The sequence below is a fragment of the Linepithema humile genome, chromosome 1 (genome assembly GCF_040581485.1).
Source record: "Linepithema humile isolate Giens D197 chromosome 1, Lhum_UNIL_v1.0, whole genome shotgun sequence".
Classification (NCBI taxonomy): Eukaryota; Metazoa; Arthropoda; class Insecta; order Hymenoptera; family Formicidae; genus Linepithema; species Linepithema humile.
In genome coordinates, this window is record NC_090128.1 from 8329310 (window position 1) to 8344908 (window position 15599).

Consider the following 15599-nt stretch of genomic DNA (forward strand, 5'->3'; position numbering starts at 1 on the left):
AGCGTGAAAGGACCGCACGTATATCTACCTTATTCATGGTGAAGGGCGTTTGCTTGCCGTCGTGGCCGTGCATTGCCCGTGCATTGTGGACTTTCACACGTGTCGTCATTACGAATGCCGGGAGTAAAAGTTTGGAGTCGCGTAACGTGGGCGTAGTGCCAGGCCGGGACTTTATGTTTATGGCGTGGTTGCTACACTTCTAATTGCGAGCCACCTCGCCACCAAAACCGCCGATAGGGCCTGAGCGTACCGCCGGGAGACCCTACTACCTCGTTTCCGGGCCCGTAAAATGTGCTTTCTATGCAAACGCGGTACTAAAGGCGCGCCTTGCTGCTTTCCTCGTTTATCCGGCCGAAGCGGATTTTAACTCGTGTACGTTTGAAGTATCTGCGGAAAATGGACGATGAAAATTGGGTCGAATATTGACTCGATCTAAAACGCTCGCCCCGATCTTCCGATATTATTTTAGGTTCGTTTGCAAGAGTTATAAATGCATACTTGTAGTCGTCGACTTGCAATTTGCTAAAAATAAGGGAGGTAAAATCTGCCAAAGTTGCTCCACGTTTCTCTCATTTCTGAAAGATTTCGTCGAGATACTAGAATAATGCAACGAAAAATGTCAACGTGCAGCGAGAGCGTTCCGTTTTCAACATTTTCCAGAACAGCGACGGCCTTTTCGAGCAAAACGCCTCTTCTCGACTCTCGTCGCTCGCGTAAAACCATTTTCAGGTCAGCATCCGCGTTCGATCTCGCGCATCTCGAGAGGGCGAAGGGCAGCGGTCGAGGAAAGGAACATCGGCCGGGCCGTGCGAGCAGTCATCGAGAGAGGGTGAAAAAGTTGAGAAAGCAACCGTGAGGCCGTGAGAGAGGGGCCGATGGACGGGCAGCAGTTTGCGCGGGGGATGCTCGACGAATTCGTAGGAACCTTTTAGTCCCGGCGGGACCGCGCCAGAACAGATTATCCGTCCATTATTTCAGGGTAGCGTTCGAGGGGGGATGGAGAGTAGCAAGACAAGGCCGGCGCGGGAGGGCGCGGGGGGATCTACAAAAGCGAACGGGAGCGGTGGTTGGTTTGATGGAAAGTGCGCGTGGTGCGCGAGGGGGCGAACGACCCTCTTCGCAAACCAAAGGACTATCCGATAGGAATCCCCTTGTGACGATCGCTGCGAGTGACGTGAGCGAGCGTACGCGATCTCGCGCGAGTTTTCGCGCGGAGCGTCATCGTCATTTTTCTGAAGCGACAAAAGAGAGAGAGGGCGCAATTAATAGTGTCGGTCCGGCAAGTCGTTTCGAAACTCGCGACTGCGCGCACAGGCGCTCCCTCTTCGTCCTCTCTCGTTCCCTCTCGTCCTCTTCCTCTTTCGCGCACCTCCATCCCCCCGGACCTCCGCCACCCTCTCGTAGCGGCGGGGGTGGCTCTCGTTGCCGCGGTCCCGCGCCTCTCAGTCGCGCCGAGAGCCCGCTTCGCTGCGGGGTGACCTCTCTCCTCTACCTCGGCGAAGGTGTCTCCTCCGCGCCGGGTCGTCTCCTCTCAGAGTCCTCCGTCGGGTGCTCGCGCGAGCGGACGGCTGTTCGTGCTGCAAATTCGACGTCCGCGCAAGGATCGAGTAACATCGACGACGACGACGACGACGACGCTCGAACGACGAGAGACGCACTCGTGTTCCGGCAATATATTGTCTGGACGATCCTCTTCGGATTTCGCGTCGCTCTTTGAGCTTCACTGGAGATCTGCGGAATCCTGCGAGCAGTGCCGAGAGACGTAACGAGAGCTTTGAGTCGATCTGCCGAGACATCTTCCGGAGTTGGAGTTTATTAATGTTGATTAAAGTTCACTCAATGAAGACGAACGGAATGCACGTTTGCACATTTACACGCAACTGAACTCGAAGAGTGTGCGCGCGTATAAATATTGGCTCGCATAGAAGTTCGCGAAGATCGCGTAGTCTAAGGATCGAGCGTTTCGCGTAGAAACTCGATATTTCACGCAGGTGCGTAGACATCGTGGAAAGTTTGTAATTCAAGAGCGCTCGCGACGTTTTGTAAAGAAACATAGACGCCGCGAAGTGAAATGGGAAAATAGACAGCGCGAGGAGCGCGTGATCTCTCCCGTCAGCTACGTTGGCCGTAGCGCCAAGATTAATTTAAGGCTTCAACATTTCTTGCGCGATCTGCTTCGAGAGGTACCTACACACATCCGTTTTAGTTCCGCAACGTACGCCGGAAACTCCCGGCCGCCGATAGAGTGCCTAATCGTCCGACTATCGCAGTTGACGCGCGACAGTGTGCAGGCACGATAACGACGACGTCAATCGTCGTTGCATCGTCGCGATCGAACTCACGTTGACGATCTTGCGCGCAGCGCAACTTACGGAGCGTACAATCTCCGCGTGCCGGACTCGAGACGAGTCTTGCGGATTGGCGTGAAAGGGGAGTGACCGATCGATCGTCGTAATAAGGGAGCTCTGCGTAGAGGTGACGGGCTAAAGCGCCCATCCTGCCGGAAAAAGGGCTTCGCTCTCGCGAGGAAAAGTGGACGGCGACCCCTCCGCTTGTTCGCGCGATGGGAGCGAACGATCCTCTCCTCGGCAGAGGGCATCGAGGCGCGTAAGAAGCTTCGTAAGGGACCGTCCTTGAGACAAACAAGCCCTTTTCATCCGAGAAAATCGCAGACGAGCTTTCCGCATCGAGGCTTCTACCGACTACCGCGACCTCGGGGCGAAGCGCGGGGGATTAATCCTCGGGCGACGGGCATCGTTTAATATCCTGGACCTGGAAACGGCTGGCGCTCTTTATCGCACTCCGTTGTACTTGGGTTGTTCTTTGTCGTCGACGCGGTGGCCTCTTCTCCTCCTCCTCGCGCCAACTCGACGCAGTCTCTTCGTCATTCCTCAATTACGTCTACGCGGTGGTCCCCGCATTCTGGCTGCGTATCTCGCCAACTCGATCGTCAAGAGTACCGCACACGAGAGATATCTCGCAGTCGTAATTAAGGATACAATTAATGGCCCGCCAATTAAATATAATTAACCGGACGATCGGAACGCTGCGACCCACGTCTGCCAATTAGCGCGTTAGCACCTTATCGATCATCGACCGCCATCCTCCCCGCGGTACGTCTTGACCGATCGAAACAATAAGAACGATTGTAGGCGATTGCTAGTCGATGCGCAAGGCCTCGAAATAGAATCGGAGAGAGGGACAGCAGTTTGAGTGGACGGGAGCATTGTACGGAGAAGATTTGGAGAATCGAGATAACGCGTTAACGAGGGACGATTAACGGCCTCTCGAGGTCGATGACGTGTCGCTGCCTCGGGCAATCCTCGGGGCAATGCTTTTCCACATGACCACTTCCGATAAAGCGGTCAAACGCTTCTGAAGCATCGACTTTTATAGCAATATACACGAACTGAGAAGGCGGGCGTACTTGTTAAGAATATTTAGCGGAAATACCATGAGAATAGTTCCTCAAGCAGCGTCGATTGTCGCGTTGAATCAGCTTGCCGAAAAGAATCACGGACCGAGCGGCTTTTTCACAGTGCTTTTGTCCGGATCGATTCGTTCGGCGCGACAGTGATTCTCGACGGACGATTTTCCTGCCAGACCTTCACTGCCCGCTGCGCCCGAAAGTCCGTCTCTCACCACAGAAATACGATTTCCAGGCGGGAAGTCATCGAAGGAGCTCCGGCAGGGCGAGAAGCAGCGAGGGGAAAACGTCGCGCACGGAAGGAGGAGCAGAGAATGCCAGCAGGGTGCACGTGACGAACGGGACTTCCCTCCAGATTCGCACGGTGAGTCTCCTCTCCTTAATCGTATGCGATTTCGCGAGCGCGCCTCTCGCGAAGAACGAAATAACGTTTCTCCGCGAGAATCTCCCTCGTAGCTCGTCACGGTGGCGCGGAGAAATTTCCGTGTGCGCTCGTCTCATCTCCGCGAACTTAAGCTGCAAGGTATTTTCTACGGCGTGGGAGCTTGTTCGGCTGATTCGTAGTCGCGCGTGTGTTCGCGCATTCTGCGCGCGAGATAGGCGATTGAGGTTCTTGGAGGATGCATGGGGTGTAATTAATGTTGCATCGTCTAACTAGACACGCTTAAGTCGCGATTCGAGCTGTACGCTATTGACTCAAATAACGATTTAAATTAATTTCGTGGGCGTAGAGCACAGTGTTGGCACGGAGAAGCGCTTAAGGCTCGCTTTTACAAAAGTAAATCCCCCTTCTTTGTCCATGTTGCGCACAACATAATCTTATAAGAAGCAGTGAGTCGCATAATCGAGCCAACTTAATTTCCGTGCTTTACGTAGTCTGCGATTTATCATTCAAACACATGTTTCATATTAAACAATATGAATCGACACGCCAATCGACAAATGCGAGCACAAATGACGCCTCGCACAGAACCGAAATTTCACAATTGCCGTGGCAGTGTTGAAAATGGAACGTAAAACACCACACTTTGTCTCGTCTTTGCCGCGCACAAAAAATTTAACAAGTTTCGAAATAAATGAAACTCGCTGAGAGATAAAATTATGAAAAAATTCCAAACTAGATATTAAGTTTTATTTGAAATGTTTCGAATTTATACAAGGTGTGTGTCTCGATTTGCATATTTCCGACGCCAGGTCGAGTCAAGTTCCGAAACAAGAGCGCGGCGAACACGACTATCGATCTCGCACGTAGCCGCGATTAATTATTTCAGCGAACGATAACTCCGCAGTTCGTAGTAAGGCGTTCGACTGTCCCACGGGGAATGCCGCGGAAGCGCGTAGTACCAAGGCTCAGTTCTCGCGCGGTTCGTAAAGCCGTGTAGCGGAGAAATATACAGATTCCACGACGAGGCAATTTCGCTGCACCTGCGTCCGCGGAGGGGCGGAGAGTCGACCGCGATATTAAGGGCCTCGTGTCCTCGCTCATTACGCCACCTGAGAAAACCACATCGTACGTTTCGGCTTATCTCCATTAGGCGAACGGGAATTGCTCGGGCCGAGCCTCGTGGCGTAAAGCGTCCGTCTATATAATTCGTATGCGTGCGTATGCGCGCGCTCGTATACTCTCCTCATTAAAACCACTCAGGCCTGCATATTTATCGACGAAATTGGTTTAAAACGATATTTGTATCGTTTAAATCGTTTGAAAGTAAAAAGCTGTGAATATATAATCGGTTTGCAAGACACAAATTATAGTAAGTGATTGCTGTAATGCGCACCTGTATATATAAAGAACGACATTATCCAATTTTGTTTTATAAAAACTATATAATTATGATAATAGACGCTGTGGGTATTTATTTGTTAACGAAACAAATAGAAATGTGCTACTTTGGTCGCCTGATATGTTACCATGCAGAGCTTTATAAAAAAATATATATTTTAGAAAAAGATATCAGCATTCGTCGAAAGTTCAGCAAAGTTCTTTAAGAATAGTTGATTTAAAAACAATTATTAAGTAATTTAACATATTTATCAATTGAAAAACACTGATTTGATTTGAAATCTCAAAATCTGATTAATTATGCTACTTAATTATCGCTGCTGTCAATTATATCGTCGCTTGAGAGATTAATTACAACCTTTACACGTACTAATTTTAAACACGTACTAAATTTAAAACTACTGGGGTGCCTCGGTTTTGTCGCGATGTTCAAGTTTCGTCGCCGGTATTATTTTTTGTGAGTTTCGATCCGAATGACAGAAGAAAAGTTATCGAGCAGCGATGGCGCGGTATCCTAAAAAGCGCTTCCCCTTAACGAGCGGGATCAGCGACAAAGTTCTGAGTTATGTTCCAACTTCTGCAGTCGGTCGATCCACGTCGCGCTTCACTCCGCGTCCTGATCGTATTGCATAATGACAGTCGCGTCGCTAGCTCTGCTAACGTTGATTGATACAAAACCATGGAAATCCTCTGATTAAAGACACTTTTGCATTCACGACGGACTTGGAGATCAATGTTCGGCAACGAGTACACGATTATGGCGATGGCGATCCCTTTATTTTCGATTCGACACGCGAGGGCGATCGAAACGAGGAAGTGGTAGCTCTAGATTACTTTTCTCTCTGTCAATTATGTAGAGCATTATTGCATTTTTGTCGTCAAGTTTATCAACAATTTGTAATCAAAAATTACATTGACAACTCAGTACTAGTATTTGTTAGTAAAAAATATATTGAATGCTTTCGAAATTGAATTGAAAAAATTTGACTACAAAGAATTTTGCTGAATTTCCCGATGTTTTAATTTTGTTATATTAAAATAACTGAAATTTTATATTGCATGTAGCGAAAATTTCTATCGATGTCGTTGTAAATGAAATTCCATTGTGCTGTAAATCAATCGTTAAGAGTTTTCATCTCGTTAAATTTTGCAGTCATTATTAGCAGAATTAATTAATTTTGATATCAGATTTTTATTGTCCTAACAGGTTTTTCTCCATTAACTTTAAATTTAAGCAGAAGTTCTTATTACGTAACGAGGCGATCTTATTACGTTCGATTTACTTTACTCGTCGAGTGTCTTCCAAGACAATCGACGGCAGCGGACTTATCACTACTTATTCATTTTTTAATTTAATAATAACACACAATAATGACGGGAATAAATGGCCAATTATATTGTTTAATAGCCTGGTAAATGCAATATTTCTTCAGACAGAATACTCGGACATTCTTGTTATAAATTCTTGTAAAACAAGCTTGAATAATAAGATTCCCGAAGCTCAACGCTAACTTCGAGTTTACGTAAAACACTCGCTCGGGCAAACAGGAGCACGGAATTTTCAATTTATTGAGCAAATGTTTACTGTGAGACTTCTTAGTCGTCTATATTAAGAAACGAATTACAGTACAGCTGATAAAATTCTATGCCGCCGTTAAAAGTTAGATACGCATGCGAGTTGTTGCGCCAACTATGAGCTCCGTGCTTTCGTTTATCGGCGAGCAAATAAGCGTGAGAATATTGACGTGCCGATGCCTCATTAACGCCTCCCATAATCGATACTCTGGGCGCCCGTCGTCACCAGCGTCGAAAATAAATGCGCGCGTCGCCCCGTGTCCCGAAACGAGCGGTGTTGTAATCAGAGTGGCCGAACGACAGACAGGAAATAATAAGTCTTCGCAAACGGTCCTGTTTACAAGCTTTTTTACAGAGCAATCGAATTTTCGGAGACACCGTCGCGCGTCTAGCGTCGTCGCGTCTAACTCCGCGCATCGGACTTTCCGCCTGACATTTACTGTTTCATTTAGAAATTGAAGAGCTTAATCAGAGACACAGAAAGCTTCTTCCCCAGTCAATAAATGTTAATGTTTACACGCTTTGCAATTGAGAATACATATCTTTTTTTTTATTTTGTTAATGTCTCGCGATAATTAAGACATTAGTTTTAATTCGTAAAACAAGTCAGCTAAAATTATGGATGAAATAGGAATTCACATTATGAAGAGATTATTTTTATAGAATGTTTCTTTTACGGACTAAATAATATACGTAAATACATGTGAGAAACGATGTAACTAATTTCGCCTTAATCACGCAGCTTATTTGTCTTTCGTATATTTTTTCGATACATCTCTGATGCATTTTAGACAGGCAAATATATTTTTCTAATCTTACGCGATAATCTCAAGGAAAATAGAAAACCCAATAATGCAATTCATTCACGCGGCTTAAATAAACTCCGCGTTAATCCACAAACAAATGACACTTGCGAAAAGCTCGTCGATAGAACACGAAGTCTTATCACTTCAACTGCAATAGAGAGACGGCAGGTTTATTTTCTCGTCAAGATTATTTTATAAATTTGACGACACACACGTACGTACGCAGAGAGTCGAGACAGACGCGCAGCGCCTTTAATCCGTCTCGCATTAATCACCGAAGCTTATTTTTCCCTCGTGTGTTCTTTCGACACAGTCTCTGTGTGACACGCTCGGTACACGCCCGCTCCGTAAATCGTTCCCAAACGAGTTCGCGTACCGTGAAATAGGAGGTCGGTCGCGCGGCCCGGCGCGACGCGGCGCGGAAACCGCGAGCGGAAGGCTGGCCTCGCGGTTAAAGACCGCGCGTTAATCCAGTCGCTAAGTATTATTTAGTGTCGGCGACCGCTGACAAGTCGATCTAATTTATACTCCGACCGGACGAAGGCATCCTGTGCCCGCAGAAATACGCGCGGCGAGTTACGTTCGCGTGACTGTCGTTTACGAGTCGCGCTGAATGCTCTGGAGACGTTCCAAGTACGACCGAGATGCCAACGGAACGAATGCACACTGGCGATGTTTCGACTCGAATGGTTGTACTATTTCGGATATTTTAGATAAATTCGAACGATACAAAGCTCTCAATTTTCAAAGTTAAAAATTTTTGATATCTCTAAAATGTTCGAGCTTTTACCGCTAATGGCGAAACATAGAACGCCTTTATCCGTGTTACAAAGTATAACAGTTGTGTTTAAAAAGATAAAAGTGATACAAAAATAGAAAGATAAAAAAATTTGGAACTGTTACTTTATTACAAATAAAAGAAGTTTCGTATAATTAATTTATTAACATTCTCGCTTTGCGATAAATTTTGTATGATACGGTTTTCATGCGAAGTGAACATCTGAAAATTTAAATTAGCGTACCGGAATAATAAATCATGCGGGTGCTTCCGGGTCGCAGAGAGATGCGTTATTTTAGTATATCGGATCAAAACCACCGAATTTATGTATCGACTCGATTCCGGTCGTTGATATCGCTCGCGATTTATCGCGCAGCATCAACGGCGTCGACGTGGACTCGCGCTCTGGCATCGGACGGAACTCTGCGCTCGCATATCGCGACTTCTCGGACAAAGGCGAGCAGATCGGCTCTCATCCTGCGATAATTATGCAAACGGAGGTTATCGACCGATGCGGCGCGGTTTGGATCAGCGCCAGAATAACTGAGATTTTCGAGAAAACACAGTGCAGTGACTAACGATTATTACATATTTATCGCTCGTTATAGTGAACTACGTGTAAACGCGAGCGCGCTTGCGCCTGCTTAATTAGCTCGGTACAAATGACACGACTATTACGTTTATAATAACGCGCATTACGGGATAATACAAATAATTGCTCGCGCTCGTTAACCCGCGCTTCCACTTTACGGATAAACAACGAACCTTTCTGTTCTTTCCATCCTTATCGCAATTCCGGTATGTGAAAGATCCACGTATTTCTCATTTACATCAGTTAAACTTTTTCTCTTTTAATAAACCATGAATTTTTTTGTTAATATTTAATATATTTTTTTATATCAAACAGATACGCTTTTTACGTGACCAGAAATAGTTATGGTTTTTCATTAAATATAGCTTTATGTAACGTGAAAATGGAGAAAACTTATAATCCGATTTTATTAGAAAAATTATTACTGCATTTTTTTACGCTTTACACGTGTCTTGAATTTAAAGCTGCACTCGAATGCTTTTATATAAAAGCCGTCAAAGCTACACACAGCTTATGTTATTCATAGATACATAATCAGACTTGTGTACAAACATGTTGGTAGGATTCTCGGATTATTACACGCGCTCTTCCTCGCTACGCGCGTTTCACCCTTTCAACCAACTTGCTCTCAAGCCGTCGCGACCCAAACTCCCACCTGAACCGACAGCTTCCTGGCGAGCCTCGACGGAGACTTCCTCGTGTTGCGGCTCGAGTGCGTGTCTGCTCGTCTCACTCCACTCTCGTTTTGTTTGCGCAACGCGGTTACTCGAGGGGACCACCGAGGGTCCAACACTGCGACACGAACCTTGGCCTCTCCTCAAAAAGAACAATCTCGGCGAGACAAAGATTGCGCGACACAAGCAGGAACGAACTCAAAAGTAACGAAGCAATAATTTTGCGCAACTTTTGAAAATACTCAGTCAGTTTTTTGTGAACTATATAAGAAATATAAGACTTGAACTTTGCAATTCTTGGAAGAATTATTGTAAATTTATATTTAAAGTACGCATAAAAAGTCGCAAGATACAAAAAAAATCGACGCATTCCAAAACGCACAAAATTATTCTGGTTCCGTGAAATTTGGCTTTCACAAAAGCTGCTTGCAACCTTGAGACGTCGATTCTTCTATCAAACAGCGTCTTTTTACAACAATAAACAATCTAATATCGTGATGTAACTGTGTATAATGTATAAAAAAATATCAAAAAGAAAGAGCATCACCGTTCCATTTTTACGAGAGGAAGGAGGAGAAAGGTAGAGAGTTAGGCTCGGCCTCTGCAATCAAACAACGATCTACGCCCTTAATGACCGACTGACTGTTGTTGCTTCTTGATTCGTTTCGCGGGGTGTGGCGGTTCGTTCGCGTTGCGTGGGGTTGAAACAGCTGCGAGTGACACCCCTGTATGCTTGTACCCTGTGTCGCGGTGTTGCTTTCCACTCTCGCTTTCTCTCTCTCTCTCTCTCTCTCTCTCTCTCTCTCTCTCTCTCTCTCTCTCTCTCTTTCTCTGTCTCGCACCCCGTCGAGCCTTTATCGCTCTCTTTTCTCCGTCTCTCTTCCTCTCCAACGCCGTCGACAGCCCCATACATAATTACCGCGACTACCACTCGCGTCTGCGAAATTTGCATTATCGAGCCGCCTCCCGTGCGACGGGCGGGACCGAAATCCTGCAACGTGATTATTAAGGAATCAATCACACACACACACTTCCTTTCTCTTTCTCGTAAAATCTCCTTGTTGACCGGGAGTGCTCGTCACAAGTACCGTCATCGTTCCGATTCCATTGTGCTCGCTAATAGGATTTCAGAGTGTTTCAGCCAGTTACTTCGTCGACGTTATTTCAACGGATCGAGTCGCGGGCCGCGCCTAGGATTTCGAAAGTGGGAGATTAGTCGCGGAAAATTCGGCCGATCTCTGCTTGCACCGGCGCGTTCTGAAATTTATTCAGGCGCCTTTGTACATCCAAATAAGTTTCACGATAGATTTGCTCGAGTCGGCAGACTCTACAAATGCGATATAAATCTACAATCACCGATTTGTCTCGCTATCTATTTGCTCAGTTGTTTATGTAAAGATTGAAGTTTGAAGAAAAAAACGAAGGATTAAAGTTGAAATATAATAATATTACAATTTTATAAAACCCGTGGTTTCCGCTCGATAACGTTCGTAATAAAGTTACGCCGAAGAAAATAATTTATCGGTACACGCGTGCCACTTTGTTGCACGAGTATCGTTTCTTGTAAAGAATCCGTTCTCAGCTTCCTCGAAAGGTAGGTTTGCTCTCCTCTTTTTAGGCGCATTGAATTTTTTCTTTATTCATAGACGCCCGCTGTTACGTCTCGATATGTAACCATTAGGCGGGAATAAAGGCGGAAAACCGGATTCCTGCGCGACACTCTCGAGCGTAGCAGCGCGCTCGAGTATCACGTGTGTAGATACTTGACACGCAGCGCACACAACAAACGGAACTTTCGTAACTCCGCTGGGTCCTCCGCAGCGTTATTTATTTTACGCTCTTTCCGTCCGGCGAGCAGTTCCACCTCGTGAGAGCCGGGCGTTGGAGGCGTTCGTTCGCGCTGCGGGACGTCTTGTCGATCCCTTATCTTCCCACCTAAAGTTAGACGCGATATCAATTATTATCACAATGGATTCGAATGAAGCGCGATTGTTCTGCGCGATGTACTGAGGAACACAACATTCCAGGCATGTAATTGTAGTGAAACTTGTTTTCTTCCAGCAACAATTTTTTTACAATATTTTATCAAAAACTTTTGCCTTCAACTTTGGAATTTTTTGTATATTTGTGAACTTTTTTTTTTAAAGGCTCGCAGCTTCGTTTATTTTTCTAACCCGACACAGCCCTTTCTCGAGCGGAAAATACCAGTCTTTTACATTGCTCTCCATTTTTCAGCTTTTAGAACTCCGCGCGACATGCACTATGCATATGCGCACGGCATATCTCGCGGCGAGCAGATAAAATCGAATTAAAAGAATAATAATAACGCATTCTGTCTTCGTTACGTACATTGTGCACACGCGAGAGCGGCATCTGTCGCTCTATGGGGGGGCTCGATGGTGTACGTTCCGCAGTGTGATGCTCGCGTACCCACCCCTTCTTACCCCCTTCGACCCTGCCCACGCTCTATGTGGAAGCCGCGCGTAGTGGCGTGCCGGCGTAAGGGCGGCGAACGGTCGCGTTCGAACGAAATGAAACTGATATGTATGTAAATCACTCGTATCTCTATGTATGAGAGCGGAAACGTTGTATGCCGCGCTTGCAAAGCGCGCGCCGTCGCGTATCGGATCGTACATCTCGCGACTTCGCTCGTCCGCGACTTTATTCGCTCGTAAACAAGCGAACTATCGCGGCCGAAATGAATTTACGCATTCGGCATCGGCGATCGCGGGCGAGAAGTGAATATTCGAACGATGTATCTCGCTAAAACTGAACGCTGGAGAAAGTAAAACCACTTTCTGCCGTTTGCTCGTTGTAGACGACTGCGATTGGGATGAATTATTTAAAGCGTGCGGAATATTTCAAGATCGGTTCTTTTTTTTTTTTTTTTTTTTTTGGTTTTTTTTTCCACATCGGACTTGATTTTTTAGTCCGGTTTGCTCGAATGATCGACAAGAGCGAAACGTGTGGATGTGTCTTCACGTTCTGGGCGATACGTAATTTTTGCAGGGGGTACGTCATCGTTTCCTGCGGATGTTTTGCAGATTCAACATCGCGAATAAAAGATACGCTCCGCTGGACCGCACCGCAGGCGCATCGCAATTCAATACGATCGGCGCACACCGCGCCGATGCAGGCATTCGCGGAATTACCGGCGGTTATTATCCGAGCCGCGATTGTCGTTGTTATTAATCAGTCGTTAACGCTCCCCGGTTCGTGTATCACAATTTATGCCGAATACCTTGCGTGCGCGGTATACGTTACCGGAGTGTCGACATATTCAGTAGAAGCAAATACGCTGAAATGCGAGTACACAAATTCTAGGACGGCATCAATTTTAGAACAGAGATTAAAATTAATTTACGCGACAGATGTGAACTTTATGGAAATACAATGACACTCATAAACCTGCACAAGTTTAATTATTGATATAAAATAATGTAAAAAATAACGTAAAAAGTTTTTGATATAGAAATACAAAAAAAAATTCTAAAAATGAAGAGAAAACATTATTTTGCTTTCGGCGCTCATCATAGAATTCGTGTATATTTTATGGAACACGCATCTGCGAGTTCATATCAGAAAATTCACTTTTAACGATGCATGTCGGCACACAAAAGCTCATTCATGCAATGTATTCAATTGCGGTCATCTGTTCACAATCATGTGTCAACAGTGCAGCGTCAGCTTTATCATTTGCTGAAAAAACGTTGCATTTATGCTTTATCGATTACAATTCTTCACGTGTGCTCAAACGTCGTCTTTCCGAGACGGATTGTGCCGTGTTATCGAGCCGCACACGCAAAGTGTCGGCTGTCATCATCGAGCTTCGAGTGCAACAACTGCCGTTTGTTCCCGGTAGTCGCATAGGTTATCGGTCGTCTCGCATGAACGCGTCTTTGTTATCGCGAACGCGCGTGGCGCGATACGCGATCGTCGGAGGTGTTACGCTGTTGTCGCAGTAACGCTAATCGTCGTAATCGCTTGTTCCCTCGACTGACTGACGTGAGCTCGCGCACGCAAGGAGTACGATATATCGATTGCACGCGACGTTGTGTCCGCTGCGTGGCTTCAGGCTCTTTCGATATCGTTATCGCCACGTAAACGCGCAGGCATTCGTCGGGGCGCACAACGAAGCGTACTTGCGAATGAATGCGGGTCTGAAATAAAGACAGACTCTTCGATGAATTTGGATCTTGCTTAAATAAAAATATTGCATTGATAATAAAAAAAATACGATATAAAAAAAATATAAACGACGATACTGATAATATTCCGTCTTCAAAGAGCGAATCGATAAGCTTGAAATTTGTTAGTTTTAGTTACTAATCAACTTTCCGCAGATAAAATCGCGATGTTGCGTCAGAAGGAGGATAATTGGCTCCGCGGTGGAAACCTCCGATCGCTATAAATAGGAAATTACGTTCTAAACAACTTCTCTCCGGGTTTCCAGAACAAAATAAAGTCGGCAAAACCCCGGGGGCCACGTTTCCCTACGCCACGAACCGTCGCTTTCTCACTTACAAGCGTCGACTTGCCACTCACCGAAATTACTTTCGCGCAATCGAATCCGACTTCGGGTGGCGATGACGCTGTCGCGCCGCGAGGGTCGAGACAACAGGCTCTTCAGAGACGCCCCACGACACACTCGGTGCGAAACAAGATTAACCTTAGAAATAGCGCTCCGAAAAGTACGTAGGATTTTCCTCGTGTTTCGCTGCAACTTCATTACTCTACTTAGTACTTTTACATCGTACTTTCGCAAATGATTAAACGATGCATTTATAGACGCGCTGTGATAACTACAAAATCAAAATTCTTTGTGTTATTCTAACGATTTCTAAGCTATTCTTTATATTTTAAGACTTACTTATTTTGTAACATCAATTTTAATATCTTGTACAAGCAAAAAGTTTGATAACATCTTTGATGAAGAAAAGCTTAGGTTTCCAAAGTTTGAGAAGTAAGATACTTTCCATTTCTCGTCTCTTTTGGCTTATTACGGCGACGAAGTCTTTTCTTTTTCTCTCTGTCGCCTCTCATCGCGTCGTCAGGCAAACAGCTTGAATAAACGCCCGTGATTGGATCGGATGTATGCGCATCTGGCTACTAAATAAGGGGTGGGTCCTGATTTTTTGTCGACTGCATCAGCCAGAGATCGAACTTCCACCCCCCGCTGAATCTCGAGCCTTGGAAGCGCGCCCTTCTTCGTACGTAAATTCAGTCAGCCTCCCGCGATTCTCTGCGGCTTCACCCTTCTTCATCCCTTTTCTCCCAAACCGATTTCCATCATGGGGGTACAATAACGTTACAGCAACCACTTTCTGCTTTTTTCACGGACTCGATACTGGCGAGATTGTGAAGAAAAATGGCTCGGCGATGATAACAACTAAAGCATTTATTATATAACTTGATGTACGTATAAAGATTGACCTCGATAGAAGCAGCAGCTTTCAAATTTGATAATATAAAGGATTTCGTGATGTTTTGCAGAAAACTTGAGGAATGCGTATTTGGAGTTGACTTTTCTATTAGGAAAATGTTAACCGAATTATAAAGTTATATGAAATTGTAAATTAAAGACTCTCTCTCTTTTTCTCTCTCTCTCTCTCTCTCTCTCTCTCTCTTTGTTTTAAGACTAAACTTCAAGAATTTAACAAAATCTTACTTTGAAATTAATTTCAAGTGGGCTCCTCTTTATCTCAAGAGCATAGTAATGCGAAGCTTATCATGACATTTAAGGTTAATCGTTTAAAAGTTGTGGAAGGTAAATTTGCAATCAAATTTTTGCCCGAGAAAAATAAAATTTAACTGTAAAAGTCTGAAATTTATTTTAGAGTTCTAGAGTTTATTTTTATTGAATTTTATATAAATGTAAATAATTGTTCAAATTTAGATTACTTAATTTTATATATATATATATATATTTTTTTTTTTCTCATACCGATTCCAACTTCTCGATTA

At 45.1% G+C, this 15599-nt stretch overlaps 1 protein-coding gene across 6 annotated transcripts in view; it reads left to right on the forward strand.

Moving 5' to 3' along the window:
- pxb overlaps positions 1 to 15599 on the forward strand; it is a 525449-nt gene that overhangs the window by 169128 nt on the left and 340722 nt on the right. For 5 of the 6 annotated variants that reach the window (XM_067347452.1, XM_067347451.1, XM_067347455.1 and 2 more), the window contains one exon: positions 3663 to 3791. The gene's annotated coding sequence lies outside the window, so the exon portion shown is untranslated. Of the gene's footprint in view, positions 1 to 1453; positions 3792 to 15599 lie in introns of those variants that run through there. The other variant, XM_067347456.1, reaches the window with a different exon arrangement.